Below are 19,631 nucleotides of genomic sequence, written 5' to 3' on the forward strand. Positions count from 1 at the left end.
GGATGATTTAATTGGAGATCGGTCCTGCTTTGAGCAGGGGGTTGGACTAGATGACCTCCTGAGGTCCCTTCCAACCCTGATATTCTATGATTCTATAATTCTATGAACTCTGCATCGCTGAGGGTGGCGGGGGCCTTCAAAGCTCCCAGTTGCTGCAGGTGATGGAGGTATCCCGGAGCTCCAAGTCCCCACAGGCAGTGGGGACCCCCAGAGCTTGGAGCAGCCCCCGCAGCTGCCCAACCTCTGCAGGCAGCGTGGGACCCTGCAGCTGGGCTCCCCATTTTGTCAGGTATATTTTTAGTAAAAGTCAGGGACAGGTCACGGGCTTCCCTGAATTTTTCTTCGTTGCCCGTGACCTGTCCATGACTTTTACTAAAAATATCCATGACAAAATCTTAGCCTTAATTATAACAAAGACCCTCTGTCCCTAAACAATCCCCTTCGACACACACGTTCTGATGGACCACCTACTCTCCCCTTTGATGTCTTTAAGGGGTTAGCAGGTAGAGCCTCAACTATTCTGAAATCCTGGATGGTTTTTTGGAGGGTGAAGGGGCCAATATGTGGCTAGCTTCTTCCCTGCTTATGCCTACTGTACAAGTGAACACCACAGAGGCACTCCTTTCTGCTTGTTGCCATATTTTATGCATCTTCATGCTAAGATTCATAGGTCTGTTATAAATACTTCAACCTGCTTGGAGTTTGGAGGCATAACTAGACCTGTAAGTCACTTGCAGTAGGCAAATGCCCACTTCTTGAAGTTCCCTCCAGTTTTTCTGCCTCCACAGCAGCCAGCTGCTCAGTCAGATCTCCGTGCTGCAGATCTTTTCTGAGAATTCCAAACTTTATTTTTTTAAAAATAAACTATGAATTTGGTTAATAGTATGTCCCCTGTATAATTCTCAGCCATATCCCAGGACTGCATTTGATTTTGTGGGGAGATTGTCCCCTCAGTTCTGCTTCTTCTTCTGAGATGTTTCCAGCAGCTGGTACCCTGGCAGGCTTCAGGAGTGAGATAGGCCAGGAAAAGCCAGAGGCAAAAGGAAAATCTGGCTCCTGCTCTCCCTTTATTTAATGTCTTGTTGGGGAGATCAGCAGGATCTGTGGGCAGGATGTTCTGTACAGAGCAAAAGTTGAAGCAAACACAAAGAGAGATACGGTTCCTTGAGCATCTTGGATTTAGGACAAGTACAGACACATGGTGTCTGGGGAAACCTCAGCACAGGCATATCATTTGTTTAATCTCAGGTGTAAAGTCTCCTTTTAGAAGAATGTTAACAGCAAATGAACATAGTGGAAAACAAGTGTTGTGTCAAAAACAAAAAATCCAGTTCTTATTGAAGCCTGTTTGGAATTATGATTTTACATAGGCATCCAGAGTTCATAAGATACCTATCCACTCAACATCTCACCATATCTCATATGTTCGCAGAGATCAGGTCCAATTGTGAATTCTCAACTCCCACAACTGAAAAATGCAGAGAATCAGATTTTTTTTAAGGGATCTTCTGGACTCAGTTCAGGGATACCAGAAAGAGAGAGAGAGAGAGAGAGCAGAGCATCCACCAGATGAAGCACAATGATTAAACTGAGGACTTGGAGCACTGCTCCTTCCGTGAATAACAGACCTGTTCTGGTCATGACAGTCAACATCTCTGCTATTGTTTTCAGAATAACTGGAGAGAACATGATCAGCCCTACCACATTAGAATGGCCATATTGGGTCAGACCAATAGTCCCTCTAGCCCAGAATCCTCTTCCTGACAGTGGCCAATGCCAGATGCTTCAGAGGGAATGAACAGAACAGGACAATTATTGAGTGATCCATCCTTTGGCATACATTTCCAGTTTCTGGCAGTTAGAAGGTTAGGACACCCTGATCATGGGGTTGCATCCCTGACCTTGGCTAATAGCCATTGATGGACCTATCCTACATAAACTTATCTAATTCCTTTTTGAACCCAGTTACAATTTTGGCCTTCACAACGTCCCCTGGCAGTGAGTTCCACAGGTTGACCGTGCTTTGTGTGAAGTAGTACGTCCTTTTTGTTTGCTTTAAACCTGCTGTCTGTTAATTTCATTGGGTGACCGTTAGGTGTGTTATGTGAAGGGATAATAATACTTCCTTATTCACTTTCTCCATACCATTCGTGATTTTATAGACCTCTACCATATATCCCGTTAGTAGTCTCTTTTCCAAGCTGAATAGTTCGGGTATTTTAAATCTTTCCTCATACGGAAGCTGTTCCATACCCATAATCACTTTTGTTGCCCTTCTCTGTATTTTTTTTCCAGTTCTAATATATCTCTTTTGAGATGGGGTGACCAGAATGGCATACAGTATTCAAGGTGTGGGCATATCGACCTGGATTAGATTTACCCCTTACCAACATAACTATGCTAACAAAGGCCCCAGAGATGATACGGTTATAATATAGTATATAAGTTAAAGTATAGCTTATTTTTTTCTGAGAACTGGTGTAAACTATACACTATATGGCTCTTTTGCCAATATAAACTTGTCTCCACTAGGAGGGTTTGCCAGTATAGCTGTACTGGCATAACTGTCCCAACAAACCCTTTCTAGTGTACACAAATCCTGAGACCTTTACAATTCTCTTTGGTTATCCCTTAAGGATATGTCTGTCAAATTAGGAGGTGCCAGTTTCCATTTGGTCTCTTTGAAAGGCACTGATCCTGCAACCTACTTTGTATGGGAGTAATTCTGTGGAGTAATTTCCAAAATTGGGGCCAAAGTTAGTACTAACAATGAAACATACACTTTCCCTAGGCTAACAGGAAAGAATAAATCAGAAGCAGATTGCTGTGGTCCTCTTTTTAAGAACTTACAGGTTACCTCCAAGACATTTCTCAGATCCAAGTATTCCTGTAATGATGCACATTGAACTGTTTTGTATTTATAGTTTTGGTGTTGATGACCTAGTAGTCTCCTTTTAATAAGTCTTCCCAACTCTTGTAATAAAACCAAGATTGATAATGAAGGACCAGATCACACCATCCATTTTTAAGCAGAATGACAGTGGAGGCTAATAGAAAGTTCTGTTTAAAAACTGGTACGAAGATATGGGCTAAGATGTCAAGACAGCTGGCTGCATTAATATTTTTATGACTTTTTTATAAAACAAAATAAGCTCTTTGGCAAAGAAAGGTGAAATAAACAGGTCTATTTTTATGCATGCCATAAAAAATTAGACAAAGGAATACTTATACTCTCATGTTAATATCATTATTATATGTTCATCAGAAGGAAAAGAGCAATGTAATTGAATTTATTGAGATAATTCATTACCTCAGTTATGACTGCAATTTAAAATGTGTGTTTATGTTGTACTCATATGAAATTATTACACACGATACAGTGAATGGCTTTACACTGGTGTCCTGATGAGATCTCAAAATGAATGTAAATCTATCCTAGTCTGAGCCACCGTGATGCCTCTATTTATACATATTAGCATGGATTAGAAGCCTTTCCTTTCCATCTCTTTAATTTGAGTACTATATCTATATGATGAAAACAGCATGATTTTAGGTGGAAAGTTGTCATCAAAAAACTGAAAATAGGTTTCACAGGAATTCGGCAAACTGGAGATGCTCATGAATAATAAATGGATGGAGGATGTGCTCGGGAGAATGTTTCTCAGCAAGATATAAAGTCTTAGTGCACTTCAAAAGATTTATGACTGGAATGTTATTTCACTGTAACACTTAGACAATTTCAGTAATGAAATATTTAGCAGTAAATTATCAAAAAATAAAAATTTCAGCTCTATTTAATGTTCTATAATCAGAATAAGCAATTTTACAAAACTGGCAAGTAAGGTAGAGAGCACTCTCTCTGTTCAGATAAACTACTAGAAAGGACAAGGGCAGTTCCAGGTTTTTATCAAAGCTATATTCAGTCTTCCTTTGGAGATTTTTATACCGGAGGCCTCAGAGAACCAACCACAAAGCATTTACTCCTTTCTTCCTCTAACTGCTGCTGATTCTTGAAGGTCTGTCTTAGCTCCTCAGGAAAACAGGAGGGGAGCTGGGAAGAGGCTTTAGGCATCGATGAGTTATAAAGGTGCAATGCTTTACCAGTGTTGACAATTAGGGACAGTTATTGTCTGGGTCTCCTGCTCCCTTGTTCTAATGTGCATTCTGGCACATTTGGGAGTTGTGGTGAATTTCTGGTCCCCTGCAGAAAATACAAAGGAAAAGACTGTGTGAGGAAAATATGTGCTGGCAGGGGTAATGAAACAGGATACTGAGTACTACTACTAGTAACAGTAAATCTGACCCTTAATTCTAGTCCACAAAGATACTGCTCATGAACTGAATGTCTGGCATTACCAGGCTATTTGAATACTATCGTAAAAGCTGTAGTAGTGAATTTCTTGATGTCTCAGCTGAGACTGTTTATGACTAGTTTGATCTTGGGTTTCTGTAAACACTGAGACTGGGATTATAAACCATTAGGCTGGCATGGGCATTATCGAAGAGCTGTTTGTGTTGACTGATGTGCCCTGTGGTAGTGTCACTCTCACAACAGCTAGCCGTAATTGCTGTCAGCATGCCGGCAAGGAATTGGGTGGACAGGAAGGAAAGAAATGCAAGCACAGAAAACTGGACAGAGGCACGAAATAAAAACCACTCATTTGAAGAGTTTGTTTCTAATTGAGACAAGTATTTTCTCCTCTTTATTCAATATATTGGGCTGTTTTTACTTTTTTAAGAAAATCATGGTTAGCATACCATAAAGTCACAAAATATTCTTCAACATGAGTAGTAGCTAGAAATGTGCAAGTTTTAACAATGAAACATAAAACCAAGGAAATTTATGTGGGTTTAGGTTTCATTACAAGATGGACAACAAGGCTGAGTACACTGAGTACCAATTAGTCCTAATTCAGGAAACAGTGACCAGTAATTAGTGTAGCTTCAGAAGTTCTGATCACTAAGTGCAGAAGAGGGCTATACCAATTGAGCTAATTGGCGTTTACCCTGTTTACAAGTTAGCTGAATTAGTGCAAACACTTGCATTTCCTTGTATACTCATAGAGATCAGCACCAGTGCAGCTTCCATGATGTCTAGTCACCGTTGGGTATATTTAGTTTTTTCCCAGTTGTAAACAAGACCTCTGGTTCATGAGTAGGGTTGCTAACTTTCTAATCGCACAAAACTGAACACCTCTACCCTGCCCCTTCCCTGAGGCCCGACCCCTGCCCCTCCCTTCTCTGAAGCCCTGCCCCTTGCTCGATCCATTCACCCTCCCGCCGTCACTTGATCTCCCCCCCCCCCCACTTGCACTGGGCTGGGACTGGGGGTTATGGTGTGGGAGGGGAATGAGGGCTCTAGCTGGGCATGTGGGCTCTGGGGTGGGGCTAGGGATGGCGGTTTGGAATGCAGGAGAGGGCTCTGTGCTGGGGCAGGGTGTTGGGGTTCAGGAGGGGGTATGGGCTCTGTGCTGGGGATGCAGGCTCTGGGTGGGGCCAGAAATGAGGGGTTCAGGATGCGGGAGGGTGAGGGCCCCAGCTCTGGGTGCAGGCTCTGGGGTGGGGCTGGGGATGAGGGGTTTTGGGGTGCAGGAGGGGGCTCTAGGCTAGGGCCAAGGGGTTCGGAGTGCAGGCTCCAGCTGGGGGTGTGGGCTCTGGGGTGGGGACGGGAATTAAGGGTTTGGGTTGCAGGATAGGGCTCCAGGTTGGGGCAAGGGGTTGCGGTGCAGGAGGAGGTTCAGGGTGTGGGGTCCAGTGGTGCTTACCACAGCTCCCAGGAAGTGGCTGCCAGGTCCCTGTGGCCTCTAGGAACGTGGGTGGAAAGGGAGGATCTGTGCACTGCCCTTGTGCCATCAGGCACCGCCCCTGCAGCTCCCATTGATCGTGGGTCCTGGCCAATGGGAGCTGCAGAGCCGGCACTCGGGGCGGGGGCAGCATGCAGAGCCTCCCTGCCCACTCATGCACCTAGGGGCCACAGAGACCTGACGGCCACTTCCGGGAGCCGCATGAAGCCAAAGCAAGCAGAGAGCCTGCCTTAATCCTGGGCCCCCACTGCACCGCTGTCCGGACTTTTAACAGCCTAGGAGTTGGTGCCGACTGGAGCCGCCAGGGTCCCTTTTTGCCCGGGCATTCTGGTAAAAAAACCGGATGCCTAGCATCCCTATTCATGAACCTCTAGATCTATCTGGAACCTCTCTTCAGTGTATCAGGCCTGATTAAATGGAAATCATGCAAAATAATTGGTTTTCTATAATGGAAATCTGGTGAAATTTGGAACTTTCTACTGAATTTTGCTTTGAGGTTTGAGTTAGTTTGAATACAAAATTCATGGTTGAAGGCAGTGAAAACATATGATTCAAAACCAAGAAAAAAGTTCTTATAAATCCCTACAAAGCAAATCATAGCCTCTGTGATGCACACTGGGTCTTGAAGAGGGCTTTCCAACACTTTCCCTCCCCTCGAGAAGCGAACTACTTTCGTTCTGCTGCCACCAACATTGTATTGGGACAAGGGGGTTTGTTCTCACTGCTAAAAATTGTAATTGTAATGGAGCTTTAGTTGAAACTGGTTAGTCAAGATCAGAACTGTCATAATTAGAATTATTTCAAACTTGCATAAATAGGCTCAGATAACGGAAGTGACTTTGTTCCACCTTTGCAGTACTGAAGAAAAATTGCTACATATCGTAGTACATTATCCACTCTTTGTTCTCAGTAGCCCTGCAAAGAGAACAGTCCATCATCAAACTAATGAGTTTCTAATGTTTCTAAAGCTGACCTTAAGAGTAATGTTGATATATAATGATTAATTATTTGCCTATGTACCACAGCCTAAAACGGGTGGGCAAAATACGGCCTGCAGGCCAGATCCGGCCCATCTAACGTTTCTGTCTGGCCCACCAGGCTCTTTGGCTGTCCCCTCGCGATTTTTGGGCAGCTAAAAGTCCTGTGGCACAGCGGGGCGTCAGGCAGGCTGCCTGCCTGCTGTGGCCTCACACCGCTCCCAGAAGTGGTCGACTGCTGCTGGCATGTCTCTGCGCTCCCCCAGCGAGGGGGGAGGTGGCTCCGTGCACTGCCCCCGCTCCCAGCACCATCCTCACAGCTCCCATTGGCCGGCAACCAGCCAATGGGAGCTGCAGGGGCAGAGCTTGCGGTTGCAGGCAGCGCACTGAGACTTGCTTCCCCCCTCCCCGCAAGGGGCACACAGACACTTGCCAGCAGCAGCCATCCGCAGCTGCTTCCGGGAGCGGTGTGGGGCCACGGCATGCAGGCAACCTGCCTGAGCCTTGCTGCGCAGCTGGCTGGGACCCATCTGTGGAAGCAGCTCCCGGCCAGAGCCTGCACCTCGCACTCCCTCCTGCACCCCATCCCAGATCAGAACCCCCTCCTGCACTCAAACTCCCTCACAGATCCTGCGCCTCCTCCTGCACTCCAATCCCCTTCCCCTTCCCAGAGCCCTCTTCTGCACCAAATTCCCTCCCAGACACTGCACCCCCTCCGTTAATATAGTAGAAATGTGCGGCCTGTAACAACTTACCAAAATTCATGGAGTGGCCCCCTGCAAAAATTATTGCCCACCCCTGGCCTAAAATGTTCAAGGTGCTGTATTACATTAGGAGGAGACCGTCCCTGCTTCAGAGTATTTGACAATTAGAAATGATAAAATCAGATGAAGGATGGGAGAAGGGGATTCAAGCAAAGCAATTGAATAATAATTCAATGGGGTAATAAAGCTCTACAGCCTAGTTACTAAATTCTCAAAGGTGTCTACTGTGCACTGGAAGCAACTTATTTGTTTGTTTAAGAGAGAAATGTTAGTGTTTTTCAGTCAACTTTTCAACGTAAAAGAGGGGGACTTTATTAATACATTAATATGCTTTAACACCATCTCTAACTAAACCAAGAAAGGTTTGGATTTAGCTTTCTGTGAAAACAGACCAAAAGAGAGAAATATGTTTTCAATATCTCACAAATCAAGAGTATTTATTACAGTGTCACTAGAAACTCAAAGCCAGGTAATTGCTTTGCAAAATTTAGAAAGCTCAGTCTCTTTTTAAACTATACACTCAAATTAAGTATTCCTTTCTTGTATGCATTCAGTTTTCATTTTGGCTGCTACTCCTAGGTTACATTTTATGGTAGAAAATATATATAGTTAGAGGATACAAATCCATGCTAAATAAAAAGCTTTTGAGGAAGGAACGTTTAAGAAGTTGAATATTATTTTTATTGAGAACCAGTTTATGGTATAGCAAACCAAAAGGAAAGAAATGTATAACAGGTTGTGACAAAAAAGCTAAACCTCATCATTTTTCACAATGAGCTGTCTGTCAGTCTTTTATTTATATATACACACAGTAGCAAATGCACTAAATTATAGCATTGCACCAGCCATTCTGGAGGCTGTCAGTGTTTTCACTATAAATACTTATTGTTACGGGTTTATATCTCTGTAAATTCAAATTATAGTGGGCAGAAATGTGATATACAAATTGTCAGTTCTGATGTAGTTTGTTTAAAAATTGCAATCAGTTCAACCATACCAGTGACATAAAAATTATAAACAACAAATATATAAACTTATAAGGGGTTTTGATGCTCTTCCCCCTCCACCCCCCCCCAAGTTCTGAACAAGTTAGTTTTCAGATTTTTCAGGCAGAAGAACAAGGAATTGGCATTATATATTTTAACAGAAATATTAAGCATGCAGATTACTTTCTGTATTGTGTTTATACTGTACAAATTATACACTCCACACTCTGTCAAAACTTGTAATCAATGAGAGAATCATTCAGTGCCCGTTGTAAAGCAATATCAGTGTAAGTTACTATAGTATTTAATCAGTGAAGGAAATTAAACATAAGATGTTCTAAGATGGGAGTTAAAGCTCTCTTACAAGCGCCTAGGTACTGCAGCAGTGATGATTCTCCACTGGGGAATATTGTAACTATAAGTTATGTATCATGGGACACATTTTTCTTGACTTATTCACACGAGTGGTCCAATTAAAAACTGGAGGACTACTCATGAGTTAGGTGAGCAAACTATGGGCCCATTGCTCCTCCAGTAGTTAGATACTTAATAAGGGAAACATTATCTGAGAACATCTTTGTTTTTATGTGAAATGTTAACAATTATTGTGTTATATTTTATTTTTATGTAACATTTTTTTAAGTTTAGAAGAGTTCAACAGACAGGTCTGACAATGTACAGGCTCAGTAGGATCAGGATCAATAGGATTAGGAATACATAGACCCAGAGGACATTAGAAGACTCTTTTGGCCCAGGTTTGAAAAGTGAATGGGGTTGATCCATGATCCATATTTATGTCATCTGATAAAGTAGTTTTTCAAACAATTTCAGGAATTCAGTGCCACTAGTAATGGTTCTCTGGCAAGAAATAAGCCTTTTTTGGTGTGAATCAGCTTATTTCTGAAGCCTTCGGTTCTCCTTAAATCCAAAGTACATCAGTTGTATTGAAAATGTGTACGTTTACATCTCTCTGTAGTTGTGGCTAGTAAAAAAATCTACATGACCTCTTGCATGTGCATACTCATTTAAGTGTGCAATTTCACACACATTGTTTTCCATTGACCGCTTGGTCAGACTCTTAAAAAATATATAGCCCTTAGAGTCCAGGGGGAATCGTCAGTTTGGAGGGCCAGCTAAATCAATAGCTGCAGCGTCTTTATCTGAACTAGTTTTCAGTCACATTTTCTTTGTCATCTAGAGAAACAGGATCATCGTGTTCTTCAAGTTTTAGAATAATTTAAACTGTAACATTGATTACATCCTCAACCCCACATCATGGTGAAAGGAGTGTCAGTGTGCAAGCACAATATATTCAACAAATGATGGCATATCCAAAGGATTCTGAGAAGGATGAAAGATGAAAAAAGTAAACATTTATCTATCAATCAGGCCTTATTGCCTGGACTTTCATCATAACAGGTTTCTTAGATGCCATGTTAAAAATGTGCTGTAGAAGTCTTCAGTGGAATTGTATGATACAAATGCTTAAAAAAATACACAGTTAAATATATATAAAGAGAAATACAGCTAGCACCATTATGGGGCTAGTGGTATCTCTGTGCCCTTTCTGGTCTTTCTGAATGTAGCTCTCTCAAGTATTAGGCCTCTTGCCCTACTTGCATGAGGGTTGACCCCACTATTCTCCCTCTCTTAGACCAGGACCTGGCTACACCATCCCCTGTATACCAATCACCATCACCCTGCACACCTTGCTAGGTTTCAGGCACCAGTGTTTCCTCCCTTCAGGATCCTGTGACCAGCAATATACTGACCAATAAAATTCTTAAAATATTTTTATATATCCGTTGGAACAAAGAATTAGTGTAAAAAGGATGTTAAAACAACCTGTACACGTGTCTGTTTTTTAACCCAAAGTTCTGCTGTCCTGTAATGGTGACCTGGATATACTTGTCTCTTTCCGACACCCCGAGGGATCCTCTATCTCTGTGTCTGTCTGGTTCTCCCCCTACACCCTCAGGAAAGTGTCCTTTTAAAGCCTAGATGTGTTCTTTGTTTTCCTGCAGTCTTCTTCAAGTGTTAGTGGCTTTAGCCCCTCCTTTTCAAACCACAGCAGTGGGCTGTCTGGGTGACTGAGCCAGTGTTGTCAGAGCTAATAGTTCTGGCAGTGCCCCTTAACTGCCCTTAAGTGGAAGCTGGTAGGTGACCATAATTAGCCATCTTCATTCCAGACGGTCCCTTATTGGCGAGCACTTAATCAAAAAATTTGTACAGAAACACCAGCTAGTGAGAGAGCCCCAAACAGCATTAACTTTTATTAAACAGCACCCTTATAGTTGTCACAACATTACTCCGCTGTGCCCATTTTGGCAACATAGCAAATTCTGTGTAAATGAACTATCAAGAATATATCCAGCATTTAGGCATTTTGCTAGCATCCCTCATCGTATTACAGTATATAATGTACGCACATTGTTGATACCCAGAAGCTTTCCCTTTTTTATCTTTCACATTCTGCTAATGTCACAAAAGTACTTGGCCCCAAATAACATTCATTCTTCATTATCACCATAAATATTTAAAGTAAATCTAGATAGTATAAATACATTACAATATACGCATGCTTACTTTACTACAGTTTCACATACCAGATCTATACCTGATTTGGCTGCTGCTCTGATACTAGATATTTCATTCTCTGCTGCCTGCTATTTATTCTGTTGCTTGACTGGTTCAGCTATCAGGGGCTGCACTTTATATTCTGAATTGTGTCTCCCGAGTCCTCCAGCGACTCTTTGATCTGTGGCTTTTTTGACTCCTCTTGAGATTTGCTGCTTGGCCTAAAATTGTAACCTCTGACTTTTGTCCTGGATCTTTCTGACTTTACCCAGCGCGCCCCCGCCTCACCTCAGTCCACCCCATCCCCTTGCTCTTCTCAGCAGGCTTCCGATAAAGCTAAGAATAGTCTAAGTCTGCAATATTTTTTTAAGGTTCATAGTCACTTCCCTCTAAACTCAAGGAAAGTAGATTTCTACTAATCGGTCTTCCAGAAGGCTCACCAGATACATTCCCTTTTAAATACTAAAAATTCAATAATAACTTGGCTGCTCACTATCTTGTTCAGTCCAGATCTCAGTTTCTGATGATAAACTGAGATCCCTAATCAAAAACACAGTATGGGTCCAAACCTGTTCCCATTGAAGTCAGTGGCAAAATTTTCATTCATCTGAATGGGAATAAGATTAGGCCCTATACTTTAAGATTTACAAACTACAAAAAAGATAAACAGCTGAAAGCCTTTTATCCTCCTTCACTTACTATCCAGGATTTGAGTTTGTGAGTTCATGTTTCTCCTTTAACTGCTGATCACATTAACACCTGAAGCAGTGTAAGGAATGTAGTAGTTTGCTCTATTTTCAGTAGTTGTGAATGCCATTCTCACCCTAATGGTATGACTAGACTCTACGCTGGCTGGGAGCACGCGTCTCAGCTCAGGTTGACAGACACACACGAGCTCTGCTCGAGCTAGCATGCTACAAATTGCAATGTAGCTGTGGGTAGTGCAGATGGTGGCTCAGGCTGCCTGCTTGAGTACATACCTGGAGGTCTAGGCAGGTTTGTACTCAGGTAGCTCACCTAAGCTGCTGCCCGTGCTTCCCCCAGCTATATTGCTGTTTTAGCGCGATAGCTCGCGCAGAGGTGGTGCATGTCAATCTACTCAAGCTGGAAAACACAATCCCAAAGCATTAGGGACATACCCTAACAAATTATTGTATCTACAAATCATTTTTGTTGTCAGCCTGAGTTGTCTTTATCTTGGAGCTTTGTCTTCATTGTAACAGTTCCCAAAAAGTTCAGAATAAACTTCCATTAATGGTAATTCACCTAACTCTCTCTTCCCTAACAAAAATAAATATTAATCCTCCCGCAGCTTAGAGAGAGAATCTTAACTATTGTCTTCTGCAGAGATTACTGTAAAAAAGCAAAGCATCACAAATGACAAATTATATTGTAAAATCACTACAGTTACAATGAAGAGTTTCATGTAAATAAATTCTACCAAGCTCCTGTCTGATTCTCGGTTTACAAGATGAAATGAAGTGATTACGTAACAAATTAGGGCATGTTAATGCTACAAGTACACCTGTGCTTTTGCGACCTGTTCATGACACGCTCATCTCAATGTGGTAAAACAACTCTGGTTGAAGTGTGTCCAAAAGCAGCAGTTTTCTTCCTAATACAAAAATGTTTGTGCCCACAAACAGCACTTGCCTCAGCCATGATCAATGCAATCTGGACAGCTACCCCATACTACCTCAGCAGGGCATAGAGTGCCGAAAGATTCTGCACAAAGAGCAGCTCCAATAACACGTAGGACAATGTTCTCTGAAGCTTGGCTGTGCTAGGCATATTTTCTTAAAATTCCCCACCACTGTTATTGTTGGTCTGGGTGATACCAATGGCGGCAGCTGTAGGCCAGTCTCCTAGCATTTTCATCACTATAATATCTGAACTTGTTCTGAGCAGGAGTCTGGACTCCCATTTAAATTGTTACTTTGATTACTTTCATTTCTAGGTTTTGTTTTAAATGATGCCACGTGGTCTAGCTCCTGCTGCATTAATTAGCATAAAGCTGTAGTTTACTAATTTCATTTTTCTACAAATGCCTATAATTTATTTTAAAGCTAAATCAGCTTCCTGCAGCTGTCTGTATATCAGTTGTTCATTTTATATTGCAGTCCTCCTTATTCATATGTTTGATCTTACAACATTAAATCAGTCACGTGAAGTATGCAGAATTATTGTCTTTGATTATGATTACAAAGGCCTCTCATAAGTAATTTTTTCTTTTTTACTGGAGTTATGGTACTTCTGAGGTTAATTCACAGTCTATGCCAAATTTTCTTTATATTCCTCCTCCTCCCATGTAAAAAGTACCTGCAGTGCTGCTTGGCACTATATAATAAATAATATAGATTATTAGATTTTAACCTGTAATCCTAAAACATACATGCTTTACATCCCATTGCCAGGAGTAGGTTGCCATAGCTAACAGACCAACAAAATTTGAATTAAATGCATGTGGACTCCTAAATAGTCAGATGCCCACTTTTTTTTCTTCTCATCATCTGTTTGTCTTTTGTCCCCTTACTGTGATGAATATGGTTATAAAGCTGTTCTATCAGTCTTTTTCATACATTATTAAAGTTTATTCCTACTGCTGTAAATTGACTTTTGGCAATTCAGCTTCAATATGGTCTTCATTCAGGTGGCAGGAATATTATCTGCTGCTCTGGTTTCCAAGAAGGATGGCAAGATAACCAAGGTTGCCTTAAGTATAATGTGATTAATACAGTTACAGCACAACTAGTCATTCAATATGACACTTGCCAGATACAATAATATATTATGACACATTGTGAATAATACACATCAGAATGGTTACCAGAGCATATGAATCGTGTTATAAAATTGTAACAAAATATGCACATTTTATCTATTTTTTGTGTCTCTGGTATTTCTAGTTAACTCATCACTATGATACTCTGACTATGAGATCTTGACTTAGAAGGCCCGTAGATGTGATGAAATAAATTGATTCATTCTCTTTCATCTTATGAGACAATTTTCTAAAAACAAACTCTGTTTACATTCCTTCAAACTCACTTTTGCATGCAGAAAATGTGGTTTACCTGTTATTTACAGAATTGTGCATCTACAAATTCTATTTGCATGTGCTAATATGATGTTTTAGTCACACAGAATTAAAAGTACACATTTAGAAGCAAGTTTTGAGTTACTGAACACACTCAAAATACCAGAATAGCATGTAACTGAAAATAGGTCAGTGTGCTGAAATAAGGCAGGTACCCAAAAATTACTTTCAAAAGAAAAGGACCGTTTTACTATTTCTCTCATAATTGTTTCTGCCATAGGATTCCTAATAAGGTTAGAAATATATTTGAAATTATTTTTTCCACATTAAGTTTGAGTTTAAAAATTAGCCAAGTAACAAAACTAAAATTAGACCCAATGAGATACCAATTTTTCAGGATTAACTGTGGAACTAACCTTACAGTAACTCTCACTGAGGCATGGTCAGTAAGTGCTTGTGAGATGAGTCATCTGGCTGAAGTTCACCTAGCTCTAAATTAATACTACCTGTTAAATTTACTAATGATTAGGAAATTTACTGTATTTAAAATAGTGCGTTTTCTTTTCACAGACCAAAAGAGGAATGTATTGCTATTATGAGCTATCAGGTTTGTATCCTTTAGTTCCAATGGATGTACAACAAAGTGACAATTTCAGCTGCCAGATAGACATATACCATACACCTCACATTCTAGGCAGATGAATAGTGCACAGGTTTGCTTTCTTTGGCTTTGGTCCTGCAATGAGCTGTGCACTGGCAGATCCCCCACACTAGCATAGAGGGCCTCTGAAGTCATGCAGGATCAGGACCTTAGTATACATTATTTGGGGTTATTATTTATTAAAGCAATTCCAAAACTAAAATTTCTCATACAATATATGGTATCCAATGTGGTCTATCTAATAAATAAAATTATATAATTTTTTTAAAATAAAACTAACTACATATTTATGAGCACTTGTAAAAGTTTCCAAAGGTTGATAATACTCTCTAAGACAAATATACATTAGAACATTTCTAAATGCAGGTTTTCAAATATGTATATGTAGATAGCAGGCAGTCTGTACATTAATTGTAATAAAAAAGAAATAACTTTCACATACATTCCTCTAGTAACAGATCCCTTACATTTTCAAATAGAAAAGTGTAAATTTTAGACATTGATTTGTGACACAAATGCCTTTAGTTTTCTACATTGAAAATGATCACGAAAACTTCAGAAGTCACAAAAATTCATACTTTAAACTATAACCTTTGCCCTTTGATCATTTAAACCCTTGGTTCTTTTACATAACAATCCAAATGCATAAGATTTCTAGGAAGCTTTGGGGTTTGATGGTTTCCCTGCTACCAGTGGACATCATGCTGGGAAAGCCTGATTTCCTGTTGCAGATTCTGAATTTTAACAATTCCATTTAAAGCCAATGGTGTTACACCTGAGATGAACATTTAAATATGGTATTTTCTCACTCTCTTGTTTGAGACAGTTCTTTGGAATCTGTATCATGAAAACTATTTCTGTTTTTTTAAATTCCATCTATCTCCAAAGCCACACAAGTTTGTGATTTTAGAGTGTGTTTGTTTTTTTCTACTGCAATATTTTTTTTTAAATGTGTAAAGACTTCCATGAACTTTGCCAAAAGATGCAAGTAAAACACATAAGTCAAATTTGCCACCATTCTAAAGTGTCCTTTGACTTCATGATCCAAAACACACTCAAAAGCAGTTCTGCTCAGCGGTTCACATAAATATGATTGGTTGGTATTCACCAGCAATCCATTTATAAAATTGTATGTTACTTCAGAGTGAAAGCAGAAAAGTGCAGTTCAGCAAATAGGCTACAGTACATTACTAAGTTATTGGTTTTTGCAGCTCATGGTTCTTTTGCACTGGGGATTTTCAGTTCTATAAACAACCCTATTTTAATCCAGTAGGGGAAAACAAAGGAGCTTATTTAAAGGATGTAGACATATTTTACAGTCAAACTTATTTTAAGAGATAGGAATGAATGCCTAGCAGTTATTGTTTGCATAATTTGGTTTTGGAACTATTTTATAGTTTCTTTTTTACGTGTCTCATTTGTTGGTGCTAAAACCACGCATCGGAACAAGAAATGGACAAGCAGGCTTTTACAAAAAGAAAAGCTCTGTCTTGAAATTATTTTGGAGGTAGGTAGAGTAAAAGGTAGAATTATCATGATTTGAGGACTTCAGTAACTCAGCCAGAAGTTATGGGTCTGTTACAGGAGTGGGTGGGGGAGGTCCTGTGGCCTGCAATGTGCAGGAGGTCAGACTCAATGATCATAATGGTGTATGAGCCAGTAATTTTAAAAAATATTAATAAAAATACTATATATCAAGCTCTCATGGTTGTAGAGTAAAGCTTATAAATGTGAATTTTAAAGGCTTATAAACCAGAGACCCAAATTTATTATTTTTAAAATCTCATGATTTGGAGGGCCTGATTCATTATTTTCGTTCATATGATTCTTCTCCCTCCCCTTCCATTGAGATTTTGTATTTTTCTTCCCCTTCAGACATAATTAAGGCCTAAGATTGATAGGTAGATAAACACGAGTGAAAAGTCACCATTTCACCCGCAAGAAAATTAGTGAAACTTCTTGTGGTGGATATTTACAGATTTAGGAAGTTTTGAGGGCAGTTGCCCTCAGATACAATTCATTTGCAAAAAATTACAACATTTTTTCCTTAGCCAAATTAATACATTCTCATGAAAGCCTGCAGAAATACTAGCCCATGCAGTTGAATATTTAGGAGATGAAATTTACAAGGGCCCCCCTCCTGCAAACATTGTGCAGTGCTTCACTTGAAGTATGTGAGTAGTCCATTTGGTTCTCATCCACTTGATGAAGTTAAAACTTTCAAATATTCGTTTTTAAAAGGAAGCCATTTTCAATTTTATAACTCCCCTCCACCCCAAACCCGCCCCCCCACAGAACTAATGCATTTTCCATTTGTCTTCTATGCTTAGAACTTTTAAAAATAGACAAGGTATTCTGTGTTGTTTTTTGTTTTGTTTTAATATTCTTTTATTCTAACTCCTTTTGTGCCATCTTTTATCCGACAGCAGATTTTATGGCTGTGTTAAAACCATTGACATCACAGCAGTGCTAGAAGGTGCAGCTAAAATTGTGGACTTAGTTCATACTGTTCCACAGATAAATGTAGAGCCCATTTATCACCTTCCAATACAGCATTTTTACCATTTTTTCACATTAACATTACTGCAGTTTGCGTTTAATGACCTAACTACAATTTTTAGCATTTAGATTAGTATGAACATTAGATTTATGTGGGACAGCAATGCTCAGCTGTCAGGAACAATTTTTAGATATGGTGCACTCTCTCTTGAATACTTGATTATTTCAAGGCTCAAATGAATGCCAAAGTAGTGACCCTTCATCTGGAGTTTAGTGACAAAGATCTGATCTTTAAAAGAGTTTCTCTTAATTGGACACATATGGTATATACAAGGTGCAGTGATGTGATAAGACAGGAGTTTCCAGTCTGCAAGTTGAATGAGTTAGCTTTATGTTCAGTTGTGATTATATTACTGTCCTTGCTTTAGTTGGTGATTATATGCAGGTTTTTATTCTTTTCCTTTAGACTTCGTTGGTGTTCTTAAATAGAACTCCATGCAGTTTTCTGAGGAAATGCAATTGCTTTGTGCTCAATGCAAATATATTTAGAATACAATGAATACAATGATGATTATGTCATTTGTGGAAGGCTGGTTAGAGATAAACTAGGGTAATCTTACTGAAATGGAAACAGAAATGTATTTGTACTTAAAACATACATTTATTTTTCTGGGTATCTTGCTAAACCTTGGAAACCCTAATTCAAACGTAATCTGCAGAAAACAGTACAGGAGTTTGCATGTGCTGAATCTGTCTGCCAGCTAGCATTGCTATCATATATGTAATGCTCAGGTTTTAATATCCATAAGCAAACTATTCAACTACAGTGCCTCTTCTGCAGTGTACTGTAATCAAGTGTCTGTTCAAAAATACACTAGCAAGGGCTACGGAGACTAAGTGCCATATCTTACCATAAAGTCTGCTCCCAAAACTCCCACTGAAGTTAATGTTAGAATCACAGGCAACATTCCCAATGGAAGTTTTTGAAGTCTGTGGGAGTCTCCAAACTCCTGCCAGTCACTAAATGAAAAAAAATGTTTAAAATTATTTCACTGTCACAAGGGCTCAACCTTGCAAATCCTACAGTTTTACTCATGGAAATAGTCCCATTATGATCAGTGGGGTCATTCAGATAAATAAAGATTGCATTGTCTGGCCTCCATTGTGTGTGTGGACACTGGAACTTCTCTGTCAAAGAAAGGACTTTTTAGATAGTCACCTGGTTTTATAAGGTTTGTGTTTAGTGGTGGATATTTGTACTATGGAGAAATTGTGATTGTAATTTTGCTACACAGCCTGTCTTTCTCCTCTTCCACAGTGGAGTGAAACAAAAATTAAAAACAGCGTTTTACTGAGTACATAGGAGAACTTATGAGAACATAAGTAAATGCACACTAAGGTCAGTATTTTTTTCAGCTTTTCAACAGAAAGTTAGCTGGATTATATTTTCTTTCTTTGCTCTCCAACGTAGAGTAAATGGGCATGGATGATTTAATAGAGAACACTAAATTCAGCACAGGTTTATTTTTTAGTTGTAATATAACCTTGTGCATCTTTCATACTTTGTTTTAGAAAGACACCTATGCAAAAGGTCTGACTTTCATTTTGTGACTATAACAATAAAGTCATAGCTGAGAATTTATATACCTGAATATCGTAACATTTCACCCTTAGTTCAGATTTGCAATTTCGGCAGACAGAAGTGGCATCTTTTCACTTTTGATCAATTTGTCAAAACTCAGGAAAATAACAGGCAGTAGCTTTCATAATAAACACAGTGACAGTCCTTCCCTTATGTAACTTGTGGATTTTTGTGAATTTGCCCTGTTGAATATTGTGCCTGTTTTTAAAACCACAGAAACTGTTTACATTGTGAACTTTAATATCCATGGTAATTCTAATGGTTTTGTTATTAGTCTAAACAAGTATGCCCATTGCAGACCTACTGTCTCTGTTTCGTCACTTATTTCTATTGTTCTGTAAATTGCCAGGAACTGGTAAGACGTCATCTCTGAATATATATTTCATTAGGACTCTTCATGAGTTACTCAGAACAAAGGCTTACTTATTCTGCTTCCTTTATTTTTTTAGTAGTTCAGGGAGGATTTAAAAGTTGGCAAAATAGGTCTCACATCACCTGCAATGACCACTGTTTTTCAGATTCTTTTTTTTATATTATCTCTTTATTTGACACAATTTAGAAAAACGAGAGCTATGTAGCATGTGACTATGAAGTTGGGTTGCATTGGAAAAGCTAGACAGAAAACCAAAATCTGATCTCCAGAAGAGTTTGCCTGTAGGTTGGAGCTGAGATTATTTACACATA

At 39.7% G+C, this 19,631-nt stretch overlaps 1 protein-coding gene across 8 annotated transcripts in view; it reads left to right on the plus strand.

Moving 5' to 3' along the window:
- The window catches only part of THSD7A (thrombospondin type 1 domain containing 7A), a 522,569-nt gene that overhangs the window by 294,101 nt on the left and 208,837 nt on the right, over window positions 1-19,631 (plus strand). The window lies entirely within an intron of this gene.

Source organism: Chelonia mydas, chromosome 2, assembly GCF_015237465.2.
Source record: "Chelonia mydas isolate rCheMyd1 chromosome 2, rCheMyd1.pri.v2, whole genome shotgun sequence".
In the NCBI taxonomy this organism is placed as follows: domain Eukaryota; kingdom Metazoa; phylum Chordata; order Testudines; family Cheloniidae; genus Chelonia; species Chelonia mydas.